Genomic DNA, 9,182 nt, shown 5'->3' on the forward strand with positions numbered 1-9,182 from the left:
AAGAAAGAGAGAAAGATACCTGATCAATCTTCGGTGCAGAATATAAAGGGAGTGTATCTTGAATTTAAATACAAACTGATCCTCACCCTATCTCCTATTTATAATCATGATTTGCAGGGATTGTCACATCCATGACGTAATGATCGTAACGGCTAGTTCAATATTAACGGCTAGTTACTCGGAGTTGCCCGTTGGAGATAAGATCAAAACAAAATACAACTCGTTAATTTACAATCAACTCCTTATATTTTGGGGCAATTGTTAGGGCTGGATTTTTATTATAGGTGATCCTTACACATGATCCTAACCAATCAGTGATCCTCAGCAGGACTTCAGGATCAGGATCATGGGACATTATGGTGATCCTCATACTAACGGCCACTTCCGCTTCATACAATATTGTTTTGCAGGAACATCTAGCAGGATACGCTCTAGGCATCATGATCCAGGGACGCGTCTTCACAATTATGGCAAGAGCTAAGTCAGAGATAGACGTTGCACAGGATATGGAAACATGGCTTGATTTATGGGCGGCTATTTAGGCTAGATTGTCTTTATTTCTAAAGGGGTAATGAGCTGATAATTAGTCCTTTTACCTAAAATAGGTCACCTACACTTGTATATATACCACTCTCCATCATTTGGAAGGGGACACACGACATACAACGCAACTCTCACACACTTAGACACCAAAAGCAATAGTGATCCTTGTACTCAGCTCATTATCATCCGAAGTTGTAATCATTTTGTTCTTATATTGAAGTTTGGTGATCGGTAGTTGCCATCACCCGAGGTTTTTTTATGCCGGAGATCATACATTGATCAAGGGCTTTTTCCTCGTATAAATCATTGTGTCTTTGCATCTTTATCACAGAAGTGATCCTTTACTTTCATAATTAACCAAGCATCATACCCCGTTTTCATAAAGTTTGGTTACATTATCCTTGTGTGATTTTTGACCAAAACAGTATGCACACCATTTCGACTTGTCTTTAGTCCCGGATGGTTATCATTCTTCCTCGGCCATCTAGCTTTTTCACCTAGATTCTGCATTGCAAGGATCAATTCATGATTATCGACAGAAAACAATATTCTGAGATTGGAGGATATTCTTCATCATCCTCTTCCTGGTCAACAACATGCACATTCTGATTTTCATTTCTATGTAGGATTTGAATTTGTTGCTCTTGAAGGAGGATCCTTGCTTATCTTGTTTTGAGGATCCTACTTGTCTCTCCTGGATCCTCTTGTCATCCTCTAGCCGAATGAACCTGAGTGCCCGAGTTCTTACTTCATCTAAGTTCCTGCATGGTGTCATAACAAGATCATCATAGAATAATGAATCCTTAAGCAGTCCCATTTTGAAGGCTTCAACAGCCGTAGCCATATCCAAGTTGGGAATGTCCAAGGATTCTTTACTAAATTTAGTTATATAATCTCTTAATGATTCATTATGACTTTGTGTTACCCTATATAAATCACTGGTTAATCTTTCAAATTTTCTACTACATGAGAATTGGTTGTTGAATAAATTAACTAAATTAGCAAATGAAGTAATAGAATAAGGGGGAAGACTTAGCAGCCATTTAAGAGCTGATCCAGTAAGAGTGGATCCAAATCCTTTACATAAGCATGCTTCCTTCAATTTTTCTGGGATAGGATTGATCTCCATCCTCTCCCTGTATTGTGCTACGTGTTCCTCTGGATCCGTTGTACCGTCATACAGCTTCATAGTAGGGATATGGAACCTTTTGGGTACCTCAGCATCACAGATTGGTGGTGCAAAACGAGATACCTTATGGCTCCCATCTGCAATTTCAGGTATAGGTTTAACTACTCCCGGAACACTCGAGATTATGTCCTTTAGTTTCTGTAATTCCCTGGCCATAGCATGATTGATACCTGTATCCTGCATGAATCCATGGTTATGGTAAGATAATTATTTAGAGTGTTACCTCCCATCGGTTCAAATTGGGAACAGTGGTTGTGAATCCAAGTTGCTGGGATTCAGGGACAATGGAGGGACCAGTGGAGGCTATGGTCTGCATCGGAATGAAGTCCCTTGATGGACATCCGGATTTCCTGTTTGCAAACTTTTTAGGGATCCTGGCATCTGGAAGGATCCTGGTATCTGGAAGGATCCTGGAGCGAAGGAGGATCCTTGACCCTGGGATGATCCTGGAACAAAGTAGGATCCTTGACCCTGGGATGATCCTGGAACAAAGTAGGATCCTTGAAACTGCTATGTTCCCGGATAGGCTCCCGAATTCATGAAGGATCCCATATGCTGGGGATAGGATCCTGCCGGCTGAAAGTGTGAGCCGGATGCCTGAGTCATTGCTGTTGATCCGAGGTGCAATCCCCTTGATTCTCCCGTAATTTGCACGTCTGGAATTTCCGATGTCTGAGAAGTGATCATTGGAGTATCAAAGTTCAAGGATTTGGCATCAGTGGGGAATGATCCTCTGCCGTTCTCTTTTGTCTTTTGAGATCTCCAATTTCCCTGAGGATCCTATCATTAGTTTCATCTGCCGCTGCATGCGATCCTTCATCTGCAAAATCAAAGTAAATACGTCACTAGTACTGGGAGTATAAGAATTCATAGCAGAGGAAGATGGAGGTTTAGAGTTAGTAGGAGTTGGTCTCTTCTCATCATTCTTCTGGGATCCTGCCGGTGGAGGAGGCAGAGTGGTCTGTGATGAGGTGACTGCAGACATCGCCGTGGACGTGTTCTTCAATGATGAAGCCATGTAACTCTTTGAAATGATTTCGAACAAAAGATTTTCTTATGAATGAAGCACCAATTGCCCCACGGTGGGCGCCAAACTGTTTTGGTCAAAAATCACACAAGGATAATGATCATACATTGATCAAGGGCTTTTTCCTCGTATAAATCATCGTGTCTTTGCATATTTCACATTGAAGTGATCCTTTACTTTTTCTACAAACCAAGCATCATACCCCATTTACATAAAGTTTGGTTGCATTATCCTTGTGTGATTTTTGACCAAAACAATAATGATTAATGAAAACTGCAAACAATAACTGATCAGGAGTGGGCCCACCAAAAGAGAAACCACCTCTCTTAAGCGGTTGAGACTCAGCCCCGGATCATGAGCCTCGGGTCTCAGAACCAGGACTAAAGATGACTTGACGACGGGCCAGTGGGGAAGCCCACTTTACCCGCTTTGGCCTTTCTTTTGGGAGCCCAATTATTTAAAAGCCCACTGGATAGAATATCCTTGCTTATTAAGGTTCCTCTTTCGTTTGGCCATGAGCGGGAAAACAGCTAAGGAGAAGCAGGTTCATTAAATGCTTGATAAGAAGAGCATCCGGTCACCATCACTGTACTTATCCGGCTGGGTATTAATGAAGATAAGTATCGCACCGTTGGGGGTCAGACACGTGTCTGACCTTCCCAAGAAACCACAAATACCGTCGGATAGCATGGGGGAAACTCCTCTAGGAGATAAGGGCTGGTCATTATATAAGGGAGAAGAAGGATAGGGCAAAGGTAAGCATAACATCCGGCAACCTCTCATTTACTACTCTCATTAACTCCCTTCTCACTAAATTCCGACCAACATTCCCCTCATTTACTATATTTATTAGTTAGATTCACACCAAGGAAGGAACTTTCCGGTGAACATCTTCATCGGAAAATACTCCTTATCGTTCCCGGCAAGTTTACTTACTCTCACGCCGGAGCTTGGTCACGGATCCCCTCCCGGGGTCCCCGTGGCGAGGCTAACGGTTTATTCTTTTGTAGCAAGCAAGGACAAGAGCTTCTGACGTCACCGAAGATCCAGCCAACGTCAGCCGGAGGTTGGGTATTTGACACCCACCACCACTATAGCCACCAGAACCACCATCATCACCACCACCACCATCACCATCACCATTATCACCATCATCATCATTATCATCATCCCCATCACCATTATCACCATCATCACCATCACCATTATCATCATCACCATTATTACCATCACCATCATCACCATCATCATCATCATCATCATCATCATTATCATCATCATCATCACCAACAACAACAACACCGCGCTCGATTTTGTTGCATAGTCGCCTAATATCACGATCAGCATCGTCATGGTCCTCCTTGCGAGCTTTAGTGTCAGCAATCACCTTACGTAGTGTTGCATCAACCTCATACGAAGTTGCAAAAAGCTTAGAAGATGTCATGTTTTGGTAGAGATCATACATAGTCTCGGAATGATCAAGAGGGCTCTTCTTCTTTAACTCCATGTACGCAATAACGTCATTGAGCAACAAGATTTGGTCACTTTTATTAAGCATGAGTGGATGTGGGTTATACAACTCAATTAGGCTAGGTTCTCCTTTTGGGAAAAACCATTGGACTTTGTGTGAGGGTGAGGATCTAGGTGGGGGATGATAAGAGTTCAAAGAAGCTTTAGACTCATTATCCGAATCAGACGGGCAAGAGAGGTTATTACAGGTTGGGCTACATCTGAGGCTTTTGTGTTTCTGGAGGAGTCCGTAGAAGGGTCATAGTCTCGGGAATCAAAAGACCGACTTTCTTCGGACATTGTGGATGATGATGATGATCAAGAAAAGGAAGAAGAAGAAGAAGAAGAAGATGGTGAGATGAAATGGGGATGAAGCCACAGCCCAATTAGGGTGTAAGGGGCACTCCCCTAAGAGGGGAGTCCCCTCTCTTACGCATAACCAATCCTCATGTGCCACGTCAACTCCCCTCTTAAACTCCCCTAACACCCTAAATTGATGGCGGCACTCCCCTCTTAGGTGACTTGGTTTTTTTATTAAAAAAAAAGGAAATTTTTCATTGGTCCTCTCCTCCCTCTCTCTTCGGTGAATCCCCACCGATTTCCTCCCTCTCTCTACCTCACCGCCTTGATGGCGGCACCTCCCCTAATCGGCAACAGGGGTCCCCGAAGGAAGTCCCCGCAGGTGCCCCCACACCCTTATATAAATGGTGAGTGAGTTCGTTTATAAAAAAATAAACTTAATTTACATTTTCATGAAAATAGTAATAGTAATATTATCACACGCATTTCATGTTATTCTCCGGTCAAACTAATGGTACATAGAATAGATGTGATAACAAAATGTAGAGTATAGAATAAAGGTGTAAACAGCAAATCGTATCGGGTACCGGTACCGAATCAGGTATATTTTTGGTACCGATTTTTGAAATTTTCGGTACCGGTCCGGTACAATATCGGTATTTACCCTTAAGTACCAGTACCGGCACTGAATCGTACCGTACCGGGTATATTCGGTACCGGTACCCAGTTTTGGGGATTTTCGGTACCAATTGGTACCGAGCTCATCCCTAGTGTAAACGAGTCGAGTCGAGTCGAATCCAAGCCCGACTAGGCTCAAGCTCGGCTCAGTTCAAGCCTGCTATTTTGAACTCGAGCTCGTCTCGAGCTCGCTTCGATAAGCTTGTTATAGTTTAAATTTAAAAAAACTTGTGTTATAATGTATATTACATTTATATTCAAATCAATGTCTAATTAGAAATGTTATTATTTATAGACTAATGTCATCTTGGGGGTGAGATAAGGTTTTAGGACTAGTAGGTCCTGGGTTCGATTTCCACAAGGGGGTTTTCTCGTATTTATTGGGTTTCCTCCTGAATTGGTGTTTAGGCATTATGCTTAGTGGAGATGGTTATGGATCGGGTGGTTTCGCTGGTGGCACGATAATACTCTAGTGGTCCGTCAGTGATCCAAATTTGTCGTTAAAAAAATGTTACTATTTTGACTGAGATAAAATGACCTAGAGCTTTGGGCTGTATAATAATAGCTTTGTGCTAGATAATGATATTGGCTGGATGGCTTACTGGATTAGCAGCTATTGGGCTCAAGACTGAAGAAATATTGGGTCTAAGTGTTCCGGGTTAGGGTTTAACTCAGCAATGGCTATAAAAGACTAAAAGAGTGGTGTTGGTGAGATGAGTTAACTCTCACGTTTCATCATATGCTTTTCTTTCTCACTCGTTGAGGCGATTAGGGTTTATTCTCAAATTCATCTTGAAGCTGAGATTTGTTGTAGCTTTGTTCTAGTCTTTTGTTGATGATTATTGAGTTGATAATCATTAAGAACAATGGCGGATATAGGAATTTTTTCCACTGAGTTCACTTTTATATATGCTTCAATTCGGTTCGACGGTTCAGGTCGGGTATCCACTACGTAATAAAAATACAATAATAAAAAAACACATCATTGCTAGAATTTAAAAACACATGATACAAAATAAGATATTCTTTACGAATAAAAAAACTACCTACGATTATTCCCTACTATATTCTTCATAATTGTTCATCTTTTTTCCCTTCAATATAGTTGTTTGAAAATGAATTTATTTCATCACGAATTTTGAATGTCACACATAACATGTAATTTCATGAAAACCATAATACAACTAGTTTAATACCCGTCCGGTGGACGTGTGGCGTAAATATAATAGATATTAATTAACAACATGAATATAAACCTATAAACACAAAGAAACAAAATTAAATGAACGTGACAAACAAAGCTAACCTATATTAAGCGTACACAAAATTAAACAACTTGACAAACAAAAATACCGTTCTTTAATTTATAAAAGGAAAGCTAACATAACGGTTTACAACCTGAACATGATAGAAAGTAAAACTGATAATTAAGTTAATACATAGGTAAATATTGAGAAGCGATTTGTAAAGAGATTATACGCGATTTGATAATGGTCAACAGATGGTCTCGAGGACCCAGTATTTCTATTTGCACCAAACTTCTGAATCATAAGTGTGAGTAAGCTGCAATGTGGACTTGTAGATGATGTGGAATTACCAACGAAGGGGCATCCTCTTCAGGTTGTACCATGCCCTTCTCTTCTTGTACACTAAGCTTTTAAATATGTGTACTTGTGGATGATAAAGATGCATCTACTTCAATTGTAACAACATAACTACAAATATTAGTTGCAATTGTGACATTATCCCACTTAAATTTTAACTATTTTCAAGCTCGAAAATGAGTAGCAAATAAAGTAGGGGCTTTAATTACTTCAACCAAGTGCTCACATATAGTCCAAGCTAAATCTTCTTCACACTTAACACATTAATGTAGACAACAATGATCAAGCCAAAAGCTTAGAGATGAGGTATAATAAACCGAGTATAGAATGATGTTTAAAATACTAACCAAATGCATCATAAATCGATGTTGAACCATGAGGTTGAAATGTGCATGGTTGTGTGGAAAATCATTAACTCTATAATTCATCCTTGAAACAAATTTAGACCGGAAATATGACTATTTAGGCAAAGCTAAACTGTCTTGTAGAAGCACTACCTCATTCTGAGAACCCATAAGTGTATACATCATCGATTACTAAATACATGGTATGATAGTTTTGGTTATAGAGACATTGATCACAGTTAGATATGTATATATATACACACACACACACAAAGGTGCACTCATTCCTATCTCAACTATAGATCTAATCTTATAAGTACATGACTAACTGAGCCAAGTGTTAAGAGATATAATTCAAGCTCTTTCTTGGGCCTTATGATCCCGTACTTCTAACTTGAATAAATTTGTCTCAAAATTGTACCAATAAAAAAACTCGCATTTTAAGTTTTTAACACCACACTCAAATTTAAAGGCTTGGAGGACAAAAAGGAAACAATGTAATATTCTTTTATTGAACAAACAGGCACCTTTAATAAAAGCCAAAAACGGGGCCAGCTAGAGGCCGGAGGTCCCAAGTACAGAGGAAGCATAGAATTACAAAATAATGTCTCTAATATTGAAGTCTCTCCATCTAATCCAGTCGAGATCCGTGAGTTCGACCGATGTTTTATCCAGGCGAAGGAGTCTTCTTTTATGCTTTCCACCATGTCCAAGACCGAGTACTGCTTGTTCTCAAAAATCTTTTCATTTCTAAACTTCCAGATTCTCCACATTGTTGAGAAAATCACAATCGCCACCACTCTTTTCCAAGCCTTAAGAGCCTTTTGTCTTGTCAACCGCTTCAATGGGAAATGGAGCTTTATCTAGGCACAAACATTCCACCAGATGGCAGCAACCCACATGCATTCAACAGGATGTGGTTTGGACCTTCGTCCACCAAACCACGGCTACTACAGAGCCCGTCTTGGATGTTAATGGCTCTCCGAATCAATCCCGAAGGGATTTTCCCCATCATGGCTCGCCATCAGGAAATATTTATTTTAGGTGGCAACCATTTGTTCTATCTGAACATTTATCCTCTGGTTTAGTATTTCTTTTTATTTCAACCAGATTTCTCACTTCAGTGACTGAGTAGGTGCCATCCTTGTCGTCTCTCCAGTACCATTCCTCGTTCTTTTTTTTCCATCAGATCTTTCAGCTTAACCCCCACACCTATCGAGAAGCTTTTGCAGTGAAGTAATATTCTTCTAGAACCCCAAAGCCTGGTTGTTAACAGGAGCCAAATTGTCTTTATTACCTGACCCGTGAATAGAGGAGATGACTTTTGCCCATAGCGCATCTTGGTTTGTACTGAACCTCCACAACCACTTAGTGATTAAATCCTAATTCAAGCTTTGTAAATCCCCTATGCCCAGGCCACCCACATGCTTCCGTTTAGTAATCTGGTAAATACTTGATCAAAATTGGATGCCATGACAAACCATGCACATCATTATAGTAATTTAGCATCCAAAATCGTAAAATATGAGGCATGCCCTTGTAGCTCTGGCTTGTTTAGTCTACCATTTTCAACACTGACAGAAACAAAAAGAAAACTATGATCCTCCATTATAGTTTAAACGTGATAAAACCAATGAAGCAAAGATTAAAAAGGAACAAACTTTCATAGAGTATAGTGTGGGATAATACCGTTCGATTTGGAAGCTTGTGGAAACGTGAAAGGGACATCAAAGGTTATTGTGCATTCATACCACAAAGATTTTTAAAAAACATCACTATAGCAATCAAAATCATCAGATTCACCATCAAGGATGAATTAGATAAATAGTTGTATCAATACTATGAATTAAAATTATTGTGAAGAATACTATGAATTAACCTAAACAATAAGTAAATCTGAATGTCGTTAGCTTTCGATCCACTATCTGTGAAAAATCGAAATCAATAAACACTAAAATCATAGTTGCAGAGACAAATCATACCCAACA

Source organism: Helianthus annuus, chromosome 5 (genome assembly GCF_002127325.2).
Source record: "Helianthus annuus cultivar XRQ/B chromosome 5, HanXRQr2.0-SUNRISE, whole genome shotgun sequence".
Taxonomy (NCBI): Eukaryota; Viridiplantae; Streptophyta; class Magnoliopsida; order Asterales; family Asteraceae; genus Helianthus; species Helianthus annuus.